The sequence below is a fragment of the Solea senegalensis genome, linkage group LG4, assembly GCF_019176455.1.
Source record: "Solea senegalensis isolate Sse05_10M linkage group LG4, IFAPA_SoseM_1, whole genome shotgun sequence".
Lineage (NCBI taxonomy): Eukaryota > Metazoa > Chordata > Actinopteri > Pleuronectiformes > Soleidae > Solea > Solea senegalensis.
In genome coordinates, this window is record NC_058024.1 from 7,952,244 (window position 1) to 7,967,390 (window position 15,147).

General features: G+C 39.2%; 2 long non-coding RNA genes across 2 annotated transcripts in view; one reads left to right on the plus strand and one right to left on the minus strand.

Annotated features, from left to right (window-relative positions):
- The window catches only part of LOC122768717, a 33,402-nt gene extending 20,587 nt beyond the window's left edge, over nucleotides 1-12,815 (minus strand). The window contains exons 1-3 of the long non-coding RNA XR_006360347.1: nucleotides 12,614-12,815; nucleotides 4,857-4,983; nucleotides 2,812-2,903 (exon numbers count right to left, since the gene is read on the minus strand). This is a non-coding gene — a long non-coding RNA (uncharacterized LOC122768717). The remainder of the gene's footprint in view (nucleotides 1-2,811; nucleotides 2,904-4,856; nucleotides 4,984-12,613) is intronic.
- A 957-nt stretch (nucleotides 12,816-13,772) lies between these two features.
- On the plus strand, nucleotides 13,773-15,109 carry LOC122768780. The gene is made up of 2 exons (XR_006360353.1): nucleotides 13,773-14,262; nucleotides 14,688-15,109. It is a non-coding gene; the product is annotated as an uncharacterized LOC122768780 (long non-coding RNA).
- Nucleotides 15,110-15,147: the final 38 nt, after the last annotated feature.

Sequence of the window (15,147 nt, forward strand, 5' to 3'; positions counted from 1 at the left end):
AGCACTGGCAGTCAAAGATTTGTGATGTGCTTCACTGTTGCTTCAAAACATCTTTGACACTTTTTGTTGCCCTTTTACAGAGCAGCTTGACCTCAATTAAAAAAGTATTTCATTGTAGAAAGGAGATCGTCCACCACCTGGTCACGTGCTGACCACGTGCATGATCCTCTATCCAAAGATAGATGCACACTGAGTCATGACACGCCATGATAACAGTGCGGCATCTGCACCACCTGCCAACATGCACAAAGGTGCGAGGGTCCGTCACTGCTGCTTGCCGTTTTAATATGTGCTGCTATTTCATACTGTTCTGTACTTTGAACTGAGGTTGGATACATTGGGATTTCATGTAAAAAAGCAGAGGTATCCTACAAATAGAGCTTAAAAAAGGAAAAAAATCCACTGACATCATCATATTTGCAATTTAAATGGTAACCTCGCCTCACAGTTTAATTAAAAAAAAAAAAGTTGTTCACTCTGAAGTGTAAAATGTCGATAAAATGTATTTACTTGATGAATTATTATGAATTAGTCCAACTTTTAGCATGCATGTAAACACTGCACTGTATCATACTGTATATAAGACAGTGTATTTTAAGACAGTGTGCTGAAGACAATGAAACTCTCTTAAAGAACTGTTAATGTTAGCAGTCAAGTCAAATTGGCAAATGTCATGTTTTACTGAAGATGACCACTGAAAGCCTCAGAGGGAAAACTGTGTGTGTGTGTGTGTGTGTTGTCCAGTATATCAGACAGTGCCTGTCATGTTCATGTCGCAGCAGCAGGGTATAGAAGGTGTACTTGTCTCTGAGTGATGCGATGGCATGAACAGCATGGTATAAGAGCTAAAAGAAGGTCATCGATGTCTCGCTTCACTATCTCTCCCTCCTTTTCTCTCCTCTCTCCGTTGCTCCTGTCACATCCCTACTGGATGATCCCTCGCTCTCTCTTCCACCCCAGCTGTCTTTCTGTCCTTCGTCATGGATTGCTGTGTCCATTTCTCTTCTTGTTTTTGTATTCCCCACATCCCGCTCTTGAACGCCAATCCTCTGAAAATGATTTAATTTGTGCTATGGATTCACAGTCTATGAAAAAGTATTTCTGAACTACATGAAAGTAAGAAATGGGAGAAACAGTGCAGACGAAGGGTCAGTCCAGTCGAGGTTAGTCACTCTGTCCCAGGGAATAAGACATGCTTGGAGCAACTGGACAGTTTTATGTCCACTCCTGCAAGAACACCACTGCTAAATTATTCCTATTTATTTTTTTTGAATGATAGTGGGGAAGGTGTCACGTATTTGCTGAGTTTAAATGAATTGTCGACTGGATGCGTCTCCTGACAGGCTCTCGTGAATGAATGTCAAATTAAATTCCACCATATCACCTCTAGACATCTCAGGTGATGGCGGGATTTTTTTTTTCCACACTACGGTAAGTAGATGTATGACAAAACGGAGTTGCTTGTCAGTTTTCAATATAAATAAACAAATTTACAATATTGGGAATCACAAAATGTTGTTTATATGGCAGCCCAAGCTGACATTTGAAAATGCTATAGGAATGAACACACACACACACACACACAAACACACACACACACACACACAAGATTTCATTTGGACAGCCTAACCACTGCATTATTAACCAAAGCCACTTAATACTTAATCATAACATTAACCTAACCACAATACAAATCTTAACTCCAACTCAGAAAGCCTCATTCTGCCTCATTAGGGCCAGGTTTTAGTCTCTGTGAGGACTTCTGCTCCTGACAAGGTCAGTGTTTGTGCCAGAAAAGGAATATTTACAGCAATCACAATGGAGTGACCTTTTTAAACATCTTATGGCTGTAGCCGGTCCAGCTCCACCCTGACCTCACCATACCACTTTACCTTGCTACCAAGGAAAAGGTAAAAAATACACACCATACTGTACCAAACCGATCCGTTCCATTCCATGGAAGCATGGCTTAAGTTTGGACCAAAAAAAATTGCTGTGCTCTTTCAAGATTTGAGTTTTGAGTGTGATCCTCATCGTATACATAAATATATGTTAGTGCAGTTTTGTGAAGGCTTCAACTCCATGGAGTCATTCTTCTAAAGAAAAGAACAGGTTTGTCTTCAAAGCAGTATGATTTGTTTTCTGAATGCTATCCTAGACCTCTGTCCGCACAGAGCTTGGCAAAAAGGTACAGTATTTTCCTTCTTTGCCCCCTCAACGTGGAACAAGCTTCAGCAGAGTCTCAAGCTGTCTAGCACATTTTTAAATTCTTTTAGAGTCACTGGAGAGGGCATATTTGGGAACTTGCTCCTGCTCCTAGTATTTTAATCCGTTTATTCACTTGACATTTTGCACATTATCTTTATTGTTATGTTGTTCGTCTGTTACTCTGTGTTGTACTGTTGTGATTGTCCTCGACAGGTCTCTCTTGAAAATGAGACCCCGTGTCTCAATGGGCTAACCCGTATAAATAAACATTAAATAAATAAAAATGGCATTTCATTTTTGAGGTCTCTGTGTTTTTGTGCACTGTAGTTACACTCTCAGTGTACACCTGTGTCATATTTTCTTTTTGCCATGTTCACCGCTGACATGATTGCATACTGTTGTCATAACAATGATGGTTGTGATTGTGCACGGTCACATTGGGAACATACATGTCCCTTAAAGTAAAAATAATTTCCTCCTGCAACTTCTTGGTCTCACACGCCCATCTGTGACCCACACAGGTGGCCCAGCAACCCAATAATGGGTCAAAACCCAACATTTGAAAAACACTGCATAGGAGGAAGGAGGGCAGCATGTACTCACCATCAGAACCAGCTGATGTCCAGTCTATTCTTGTAGTTCATGGCAAAAGCATCTATGAAGTCATGCTCATCAAGCTCTCCAGCACATTCTTTCTTGATGGACAGAAAAGCAAAATTACTATTCCCTGGGTCTCGACTGTTGTAGCTTTTGGTACACTGTAAACAAGGAGAGCTGCATTCACAGATGTGACAGTCAGAGTGAGAAATATGCACAAAATCATCATATCATGGCTGGAGATGGTAGATACATTCAGTTTCTCCCTGCTGCCTATTTAGGATCAAAGAGCATCAAACTCGGTGCATTTCTACAGAGAGGTTACAGTTGTTTTCATAGTTGAGGTTGCATTTGTTAACACAGAGAGGCCAGAGTTGTTTTTCACACAAAGTCTTTGCTTGGCATTGTTGTTGCAACTTCAAGTAACCAGCTACCACAATACTGAAATATTGATACTTCCAATCCCAGACATTTTGAGGATCTAGGATCGATTCTCATATTGAAATATCGATATGTGGAGCTGTTGGTGACGTGTAGCAATGTCGCTGAACTTTGGGAGAGTGATTTAAGTCCATTTTATTTTGATTTTCCAAACTCATTAAGTTTTAGTAGTTTAGATATCTGATCAGTGTCGTCAATACCAGCCTGAATGTATATGGTATCGATTTGGAAAGGAAATTAGTTGTATCGCACATCACTAACCATAAACATCTAAATCTGTATCTTGTGGCCGAGTGGACAGCTGAATTGTCTAAAATGATCTGGGGAGTCAATGCACACGAAAGTGACCTTTGTTCATCAAAGTCAATAGGCATGCATGCAGCTCTGTGTCTGTTGTCAGTAACCTATAGTGTTTACATAATTCTTAATTAAAACAGATTAGCAACAGCAAATATGTTTGGTAGGAAACTGAATTATGCATGCTGCGTAATTTACACATCACAGGCACAGCTGATACTGCACATACTATATAATTAAAACATGAATTACTTTTTAGTCACAAACTACCTGATCATTCAGTGCAAAATATTCAGTGGTACTTATGTTTAGGCATCAGTATTTGGTAAAAAGAAAATGTATTCTGGAATAGATTCATGGTGACTTTAGACTGCATCAAATACACATTTTCATTGATAGAAATATTCTATATTTATGTTGGGACCATGACATAAAAGGTGACGTCACCCACAGGAATCTGAACTTTCATTTTTAAACCGTGCCATGTTGATGTTTTGTAATCTGAAGTTCACACACACACACACACACGTCACCTGTAACCAGGCTCCTATTGGACAACTCCAGCTGTCAAAGGCACATGCGTCCGCTCAAATGTGCTGTGCTTAATCGTTTGGTTAACTGATTGAGATCATTAACTCCTCAGGAAAGTGTTTACTGACATTTAAATGGAGTGAGAAGTGGGCTCATTTTTCCATAGACATCCATTAGAATTTGGCTTCAGGAGGAACTCTCAAAGAGGATTTTTATGTTTGGTTAACGGCCATAACTAGGAAAACAATTAGGCAATAGATCATGCATTGATCTGAGCAAATTTACAAATATAATTTAGTTAAATGCTCAGTTTTGGCAAGAGATTTTTCTTTAATATTTATATCACTGTAGTTTTTTGTGACTGTGTTTTGCTACAAACAAAAGCTTTGGTGAAAATGACGTTGTGCAAACAGTAGACGTTCACTGCACTTGCAACAGAGCCCTTATATTCCCAGAATATTCAGACACATAGCGTTTGCACACATCAACACACCCCTAGTTTTTCTAATTTGATATTCCCACACAAGACTACAAAGAAAATGTCAACCACCAGTGAGTGTGAAGAATCGTCTCCTGGTGTTGGCTGCATTTCAAAAGAGGGGAATAACTAATTACATGTTACACATGGAATCACTCATCATTGTATTCTCAGAGCCATAATCTATACATTGTATGTCATTTAGTTTAATGATGCTGCTCACAGACACACAGGGAAAATGAAGATAATGGGGACCATGTAAATTATTATTAAATTAAGAAATGTATATTAAATTTGTTGTTACCTCTGCCAAACAGATTTTGGTTTGGTCATGCTTGGAAGAATTTGGCACAGACATTTTATGACAGGTGTATAAAACTCAAATGTCCTGGGGGCCGATGAGCATCTAGTCTGGTCAAGAGGGGGCCGGTCTAGAGAGAAAAAAAAAAGAGCTTAAAGTTCTGAAACACAATATTTCATCATGACATCACTATAAAGATATTCATCGTGATGTTATGTTTGTCTTGCTACAGAATGATGTGTATGTCACTATAAAAGCATATTTGTGATGCCAAATAAATCTATATTATCAAAAACAAAGAAATAAATCTACAAGTAAGTAAATAATTATGTGGACGACTGTAATTAAAACACACAAAGAAACTTTTATATATATGCATTTTAATGTCGCATGTAATACATTTAATAATGAAATAATTCAAACCTAAACCTAACTCTTATTATTTCTGTAACAAAAAAAACATTGTTTAGTATTACATTCAGTCTATATCGGGGCCATGTTTTCATTATAACATGATATTAGATGGTGGGCTGCATGTAAATGATTGGGGTTGACACCTCTGTTTTATGGGGATGTCAGTTATGGCCCATGAAGTAATTATTAGATATCGGTGGTGATACAGATCATGGCCATGACAGAGGTTTGTGCTCCCTGAGTGCTTTCTCCAGTTGTTTTTATTGTGTGCATGTGCATGTGCGTGTGTGTGCATGCGTATGTGAGTGTGTGTGTGTGAGAGAGAGAGAGAAGTGTGAGAGAGAGAAGTGAGAGAAGGGGGTGGAGGAGTTTGTGTCTCATAGTCTTTCCAATGTTGTAGAGATTCAGAGCACACACTTCCTCACAGGAGCAAAATGACGTTGGGAAAGACAAGAGCTTTAATTAATGTTCAGTGTGGTTTTGAGGTCTTTGACACACATGGAGTTGACTTTATATTAATAAACTGTACATAGTATCTGTCATTTTTTTACCCTCATTCTGTCCATATAATAAAAAAAAAAGTGCACAACAAACCGCAAACATCTAACGTCTTGTACAGATGCAATGATGTGTCTCATAAAAAGCTAAAAAGTATTTCTTTTTTATTTGGTCAACCAGCTGCATGTCCAAATATCTAATTACAGAGTACCAATATGGATATGAATTGGAGTGATAAATCATTATTTACCAATGTGAGAGGGCTTACTTAACCTTGGAGTGCTGGCAGAATTAAAATGTGGATTTCAGGGGAAAACCCACTCAGTATGCTTGACCATGCAGTGGAAGGAGAGCAAGACACAAGTGCACGAGGGAGGGGTGGGATGGTTGGGGGTAATGGAGAACTGCAAGTGCTGAAGATGGAGATGCAAGTAAAAATGGCAGGAAAAGGGAACAGGTGCAGAGTGAAGAGAACAACACACACACAGAGAAGCGTCGAGCGAAGAGACGAGAGCTCAGTGGAGAATCAGTGGAAAAGTGACACTGGAAGAGATAAGAAATGACATGGAGCCAGGAGCTGAGAGGTGAGGGACAGGTAGAGGAGCGGTCGTGTGATATGAAGGGGGAGAGCAGGGTGGGAGGGCACAAGACAGATGACAAATTGTGATTAATAGATGGGGTCCTGTGCAGCACTGTGGAGCACAACTCATTAATAGAGAGAATTAGAGAGGCTGTGCAACTCAATCTGCACACTGTCAGTCGCAATCAAGAACATAATGAGATGTGTACACAGGCAGAGGTACACGCGATGACAAGAGTTCATCATACACACCTTTTTGTTTCTTTTTTAAAACTGCACACACACACACAACTCATTGATAGTGAATTTAAATTCTGTATCTAATCCATCCTTCTTACACACCATTAGTGAATACACCATAATCAGGGTTGGGTACCTTGCTCTTTGACCTGTCCTGAGATTCAACTAACAACCCTCTGGTTACAAGCACAATGGCGTTCCTCTTGGACATGAGCCAACCATGTGGTCTAACAAGAAATGTGTCCACAGCAAAACCTTCCTGAACGCAGTTCTGCTCTTAACTTTTCAGGGAAGTCTTCGGTGTCTCTCTACAGTCTGACAAGAAATGGATCAATAAAAATATTTGTTTCACCTGCACGCACTCATCGTTCTAAGTGGTTTTCCTCTTATTTCTCTCTAAAAGTTACAATATGATCTGAACGATCACCGTAGTTTCAATATAAGGAAACTCAAACATGTGGTTTGTTACTTGTCTAAAACTGTAAAACAGTAAAAAGTTGTCACTAAACAATGACGTGTTACAGTAGGTAGTGTCAGTGTGATGCTATGTGACCCCTACATTTCCATTAGCCTTCCTGCCTCTCTCTCTGTCGTCCACCGGCTCTTATTGTCGCCTTCTCACTTGCTCTGTGACCTGTGAGATTGCAGGTCAGGTTAAGCCCTTTCCACAGCCACTTACTTGGTTGTATTTGTGGCTCACTGTTTTGATAGCACCTCAACCTTGAATGAGTTGGTTAATACCATGGTAACCTCTCTGATGACACACTGGCTCTTCGCTCATACCCTGATTGGTTTTACTGGTTGTTTGAAACAGGCTGGAGGACCGTCCTGCTGGTAGGTCACTTTTGTCCAGACTTATATATCTGAAAAACCAGTGTGAACCAGAGTATCACAGCAGGAAGGACTTACTCTAAAATGTAGAACTTTTTATAGCTGTACAGCCACAGTGAGACTAAATCCTGTCGGCCTGCACAGACCTGAGGTCAAGCTATTGTGGTGGGAGGCTTCAGAAAGAACCAGAATTCCAACCTGGATGGCAAAACAAGCATGAAAAGGACAGTCATTGATAAAAATGCAAAGATTTCATGTGTTTTATGATGAAAACTGAGCTACGGTATCTCCATCTGCTGAGGAAGACAATGTTATAAACCAGTTTCACAATTTAATTTAAATCGCCCCTCTATTATATCATTTCTACTGTTTTAATTTCTGTGCATTCTGTATAAATTGCATGTCCTCTGTGGAGGAGAACTGATTCCTGTATTGCTTTTCCCATGTGAAAGGTTTTTAATCGTTTAACATGTGTATATTATAGGGCAAGGGAGAGACAATCTATGGTTGATATTGATAAAGGTTTTTCCAATTAATATATCATGTAATATGTCAGAAGTTAGAAAATGTCATATACACTACTGTCTTAGGCCACCATTAGATGTGTTTGTTTCAGCAATGCTATAATGACTATACTATATAGGGAAATTATTTCTGATTTATTGAAGACAGGCTTGGTCATCACGTACACATGTTGTGCGAGTTAAACTCATTGGCAGTTTGCTAATATGCAAGACCAACTTTCAATCAAGTCTTTCCACTCCAAATGCCAATGATCACACAGCACTGAATATGTGGATCAAAAACCATTTAAGACATATGTGTGCTTGAGGCCTAATGTACAGATTTACCAAAGATGATGGCACTATGACATCATTAATTGGGTTATACTGTGTTTACTGGGGGCCACACGGTGGTATAGTGGTTAACACTCTCGCCTTGCAGCGAGAAGACCCGGGTTGGAACAAGGGCCTTTCTGCATGGAGTTTGCATGTTCTCCCCGTGTGTGCGTGGGTTCTCTCCAGGTTCTCCGGCTTCCTCCCACAGTCCAAAAACATGCAATGTGGGGATTAGGTAAATTGGACACTCTATATTGACCATAGGAGTGAGAGTGAATGGTTGTTTGTCTCTAGTTGTGTGTGGCCCTGCGATGGACTGGCGAACTGTCCAGGGTGTACCCCGCCTATCGCCCGATGTACCCCGCCTATCGCCCGATGTAGCTGAGACTGGCACAACACCCCCCGCGACCCTCTGGTGGAGGATAAAGCGGTTAGATGATGACTGTATTTACTGATGGATGGACAGACAGTGACAGGATGAGGGAAGCCAGGACGACTAAGGAAACAAAACTAAAGCTGCAATAAAGTGAACAGACCAAACAATCTCCAAAGACAAGAGGAAGACGACGATGAGAAGCAAGAGAGAGAAGTTGGATTATGACATCATTGTTTTCTCACACTAGTGTATTGGTTGTCTACACAAAAATGCAAGGGTGGCGTTTTGAGATGTTCTTTCTCAGGGACCATTTTCAAGAAAACGCAAATACAATAAACAAAAAAGTTTTCACCTAGACTCATTTTCATGTGGAAAGTCCCCTTGTTTTATTATGATGAGAAGCAGGGTGGGATCATGGGGTTTGTTGTCTTGTTTGGTTCCTCTCGCTTTTTACGGGGAACAGAAACATGCACAATATGCAGAAAACAGCAGTGAGTAATCGTGAACCATTAGTGACAAATACAATACTATGAAAATCAAGACGTCACACTGGCTGAGTAGCAGTGCTGAATATTTCTTCCTCACTCAATGTGGGGTTTGACCGAAGTGGTAACTGGTCGTTACATCATCCATAAGAATCAGAACTCTTGTGCAGATTTGACCGTAACAGCTATCAATCACACTGGTGTCTACTCATATGTGTCATGCTTTATCATCAATTTTCCTCTACATGGGAACATCATTTGCAAAACCTGTTGAAGAAAAGCTAAAACTAGCAGCTGAGAGCTTTAACACATCAGGTAAATGTTAACTGACATAAATCAAGTGTGAAATAAGCACATTTTTCGACATACTTCCATTAAAATGGACCTATATTTGCAGTCAATGGAGTTGTCCTAGAGTGGCTGTTCAGGAAATACTTCCACATTGGCATCATCGGGAAAACTGCAAGACTGCATATACTCTTTGAATCTGGTCAATCTCTGTCTGTTTCTTGGATTTAATCAGTATTGGAAACATTTTGGCAAGACTGAGTGGACTATTCAACTGCGTATATAACATTGCTTTTGTAGTTTTCATATATTTGAATGTGTATATGTCACAGACTATATCAAAACATTAGAAGACGGAATGGTGCTTAAAGGACTGCATCAATCTGATCCTAAATCATAGGACCCTGTGTGTGGTTTGATGGTGGCAATTCATATTCTCTAAACAGGACAGTGTTGTTAGCCACTGTGTATGTGTGTATATATATATATGTGTATATATATATACATATATGTGTAGCGATGGCAGGCTGATTTATAGAGGTGAAAATGTGATGGTTACAAAAACCCTATACACACACAACAAGCACCAGCAGGACTGAGGTGTAAAGATTGTTGGATCAATCAGCTCCTGACAGGCTGGGACAGCTTTTTCCAGAGCTCTTATCATTTTGCAATTTTTTCATAAACCATGAACAAAAAGTCTTTTAAGACTCACCAGATATGCAACAGACAGGCAGCTGATTAAAACTGCATCTAAAATCTGCAGCAGTAGCACCAACCTGAGCCCTTCTCTCTTTCCTTTCCTGGTTATATCTACTTAGAATAGTACACAATGAAGGGGTACCAAGACACACCCACAATCACTATGAACCAACTAATTACAATTAACCCTTATTTGTATAAACAGATACAAATCACAAATGATTATTCTGCGTTACAGGTCAAAATAAATATATAAAAGAAACAAGAGAAAAGAACAAACTAATTTGGCAAAAATCTCCTCTCCCTCCCCCCCTTTTTCTACTTGGTTCAGCCTAATAAGTTAATTGGCAGCTGCTGGAGTCCTGAAGCTGCATCTCCATGTTTAGTCTGGAACAATTTGTCTACTAGAACGACAGATTCCGGGCACAACACTGGAGAAATTAGTTTTGAAATTCTGTAATTGCATGTTTCCTCCAGTCAATACTTTTCATTAGGGTTTCAGATGGGCAATGTTCTTTTTCAAATATAGTCTAGAAATAGTCTAGAATAGCCTGAAAAAATACAAGAGACTTTGGTTAGATTTTAATGACATATTTTGTGTAGAATCATTTTTCATATAAAAGCTCATTTATAAAAATGTGGCCAGCATTTGACTTTAGCTTTTGCTCCTGATGGCTTTTTGTCTGTGGTTTTGTGTTAACAAATACTTGAGTCCCATCTGAGACGTAACCCGACCGCTCTGTGCGCTTCAGCCCTTCCAGCCTGATGTTGCTGTAAAGCTTTTATGCAGTAAAGATTTTTTTTTTGTTTTTTTTTAAGCTCACACACCCAAAGGTCAACAGAAGAGAAGGGCAAACATCAGAGTCAAGAGCAGGATATGAGACGTAACATGGGTTTAAAAAATAAAAAATAAATAAATAAATGCAATGATGAAAATATGTTTTGTCAGAGAAAGATTTCTAGTGTCCATTGACAAGAGAGGACGGAGCATCTTGCCTCCACTAAACCCCAAGCTTTAATTTAACACAGGAGAGCGATGACATAGTACAGACAGGAACACGATATCGTATATCACAAGGAAACAGAGTCAGAGACAGATATTATCGCTTCACAGCTTATATATTCATCGGCTTAGTTAATATTTCATAGGGCTCTAAAACCTCCTTCTCTAAATTGTCCTCCGTTCTTGGCAATAATAATTTAAATGCAGGGAGCCCCAGAGTGTGTCACCAGTGTGTCACAGCCTACATGTAAATTACACATGTATATGAGCACACACACATATATACACACGTATATATATGTATATATATATATACATATATATGCTAGTAGGCACTCACACACACACGGCGTAAAAGCACATAAAAAAGAGGGTGGTTCCTGTTAAAAAAAACCCCACATATTCACAAATACAGAAATTTCTTTTAGTTTTATTTTTTTTAATTATTATTTGCCAATTTTATTTGAAACGTGCAAAGATCACACATTTCCCCACTTTCTGACGAGCAGTAGTTCTTTTCTATCTCCAAATGCAAATGTGACCAGAGGCTTGGCATCTGCCTGAGGGCTCAGTCGGCTGACAGTATGCATCCTGGGGAGTGATCTATTGATCCATATTCAATATCTGCTACAGTCTCCTGCTCAGTAAAGTTGGGAGATGAATAAATAAGGAGCAGAACTGACAGTACATACAAGTTCGCTTGTGCCTCAGAGGAGTGACTGGCTGCTGCCTAAAAGGTTTCACTCACCAGTTTCTTGTGCAGAGATAAATGTGAGCCAATGGCTGGGCTACATTTCACGAAGAGTGATGTTTTTACACACGATAAAAACAATGACAAATTTAAGAATTCATTCATTCATTCACAAGGGCTATGAAATATTAGGTCAAGGGGAGAGAGAAGAAAATAAAGAAAGCAAGAGTAGGAGGAGGAGGTTGTCACCAGCGATACATCTCTCATCTCTAACGAGGACTGAAAGCTACAGAAACGCAGACATTGACAACTAACCCTGAGAACAGCACTCTCCTCCTTTCACCATATCCTTTTCACTTTGCTACAAAGCGTGATGTGTGTCAGTCTCACATCTGCGGCCCATGTTTTGTGTTCACACTTCAGTCACACCTGTTGTGCTGCCGAACACAGACGTGCACAGTTCCCTACACATGATGTGCCGCTCAGAGCACTTACGAGAAAAACACGGAAAGCCAACCAACACACAAACATGTAATGTTACCTTTAGGCCTTTTAAAAAAAAACAAAAAGAAAACAAAACATGATTGGCGTGTGTGGTGTTAAATTGCATGTGAATCCATGGAGAGGGTTAGTCACATGACTGCAGAGATTGAAACTGTGGTGCAAATAAATCCTCAACATTTGAATAGGATAACGACACACTTTGATTAAATTATTAAACAGATGTAGTGATTTGATTTGTGCAAAGGTCACATGCAGAATGAGATGGAGGATCGAAAGGTGTGTGTGTGTGTAAGTGCTCATTTTTGTTACCTCATTAGGACCTTTTTCTGGTATAAACACGGATCTTGTCGGCACCAATGTCATCCTTCCAGCCATCCATTTTCAACCGCTTTATCCTCCACAGGGAGGGCTGCGGGGGGAGCTATACTACTTTTTTATAAAAATAACAACATTTTGAGTTTCAAAATAAAGTTACAAAGTGCTTTTCAGAATAACCATAGAATAGAGCTGAACAATTATTTGAAAAGGTATCGAAATCGCAATTTTTAAAAAGCCAAAATGTGTAAAAATATAATTTTAGATGAATTACTGTCTTTGATCTATACACATCTTATTGTACAGACTGAAGAGAACATGTTTGTTTCTCACAGATCCGCACATTACATCACACAGTCATCATTTTAAATATGTTTTTCAAATTAAAATGAGAATAATGACATAAAAATGACCGTTCCCTCTGATATTGCAAATCATACCACAATCGCAATTCCTGTCAAAATAATCGCAATTAGATATTTATTCAAAACCGTTCAGCCCTAACATAGAATAATGTCATACAAATACAGAGTTAATGCAATTTAAATCTCTTTTTTACATTATAATAAGACAACAATTAAAACATTTAACAATCAATCAATAAACATGAATTCAACTGAGACTCAGTACTGCACATGGAGACCAAATCCTGACCCTATAAGGAGATAGAACCTCATTTTTGAGGCTTTGGTTATGTTAGGACTAACATGTGAAGTGTGGTGTGGTTAAGGTTAAGGTTAAGGTTGAGGTTAATGCTTTTTTAGGGTTGTCACTACAAAGTCCTCAGAAGAATAGAGCTCTGTGCAAACCATGGGTATGAGTGTGTGTGTGTTGCCTCTTTAGAACCATTTCTGGCACAAACACTGACCTTGTCAGGACTAGTAGTCCTCGTGGAGACCAAAACCTGGTCCTAATGAAGCAGAACTGAGGTTAGGCATTAACTGGTTATGGTTAAGGTTAGATATAAGGCTTTGTTTTGCAAATTAAGTCTGTGCAGTGTCCTCAGAAGAATAGCTGTGCAAACCGTGCGTGTGTGTGTGTGTGTGTGTGTGTGCGTGCGTGTGTGTGTGTGTGGATGTGGGGAGGGCGGGGGGAGCAGCAGTAGTAGGCAGATACTGAGGAGAAGGAAGAATCAAGACGGAATTTACAACAAGTGAGTGAACTGTTGCGCTGAAGTCGCTCTTCAGCGGGATTTCTTCTCCGTCATAAGTCTGCAAAACTCATTTGCCGGAATATGTGATTTCACTTCAAGGAACGCGACGACACTTTGCACCGTAGGCGAACACTATTGTTCTTAAAACAAAACAAAGAAATTGGGGAAAAAACGAAAAACCTTCGTGCGTATTTTGGCACAGAGTCCTGGCGAGAGAGAGAGAGACAGGGAGACAGACAGTGAGGGAGAGAGCTGTCCTGTCACACACTGAGTCCTGAATGAGAGTCAGAGTCGAAAAATGAGTGTGACTTACCGCGGCGCAACTTCTCTGGAAGGTGGAAGCGCTCCGTCAGTCTGAGGAGAATTTCTCTATTTATTTATTTATTTATTTATTATTCGTTTTTCTCTTGGAGCAGTTTTCCTGCAGCGTTTCCTTCCACCCTCACCCGCGGCACGAGAACACCGGCTAAAGAAAAGGGAAAAGACAGAGGTAAGTTGATTTATTCTCATATGAAAAGTTTGATCATTTTTGTTTAAATGTGTTTGAAATTAAAGTGACAATTTTAGTTTAAAACATAAGAAAAATCTGGGATTATTATTATTATTGTTATAATAATATTATTATTATATAGAATATATTGTTATTGTTGTTATTGTTTTAGAACAGTCTGAGTTTGTGGAGCAAATTAAATGTAGGCCTGATATCATGACATGTTTATACCATTATAATTAATAGTAGAAAATAAAAAAATGTGTGTTGTCAGTCACATTTTCTACAAAAAGTACAAATACTCAAATGAAAGTATCAATTTAAGGTATTTTATTTTTATTTGAAAAACTAACAGAAATTCTGAGGGAATTTATTTATTATCACAATTTTAAAAGTATGTTCTTTGTTGTTTTTTTATCTTCCAGATTGCAGGAGATTGGCTGATTTGCTGTTATGGTGTAAACAAAAAAAGGACAGGAAAAAAAAATGTTTTCTCAATTTTCCATATTCAGTGCACTCTGGCCTGCTCTGTCCTCAGAGTTTGGCTCATTATGACCTGTAAATAACTGTACTTTGAACGGAGGAGTTGATGGCTGAGTTGAGTCAAATTTAAACAGTGGACAAACAGGGAGAGAGCTGAGTGCTCATCAACAAAAACACAGAAACAAGAGCTGAGTTTTAGCCGTTTTCTCATTCCTCTCATCACATTCGTGGACACTTCCTTCCTTCCTTGTATGTAGTGGGTGAGATGAACTCCAGTGGGAATACTGTTGACCCCACCTGACAGTTCTCTGCTTGAGCAACTCAAAGCTTTTTACTGGAGCTTCCACAATCACGGAGCTGGATTTAAAAAAAAAAAAAGAAGAAAAAAAAGCAGTTCTAGTT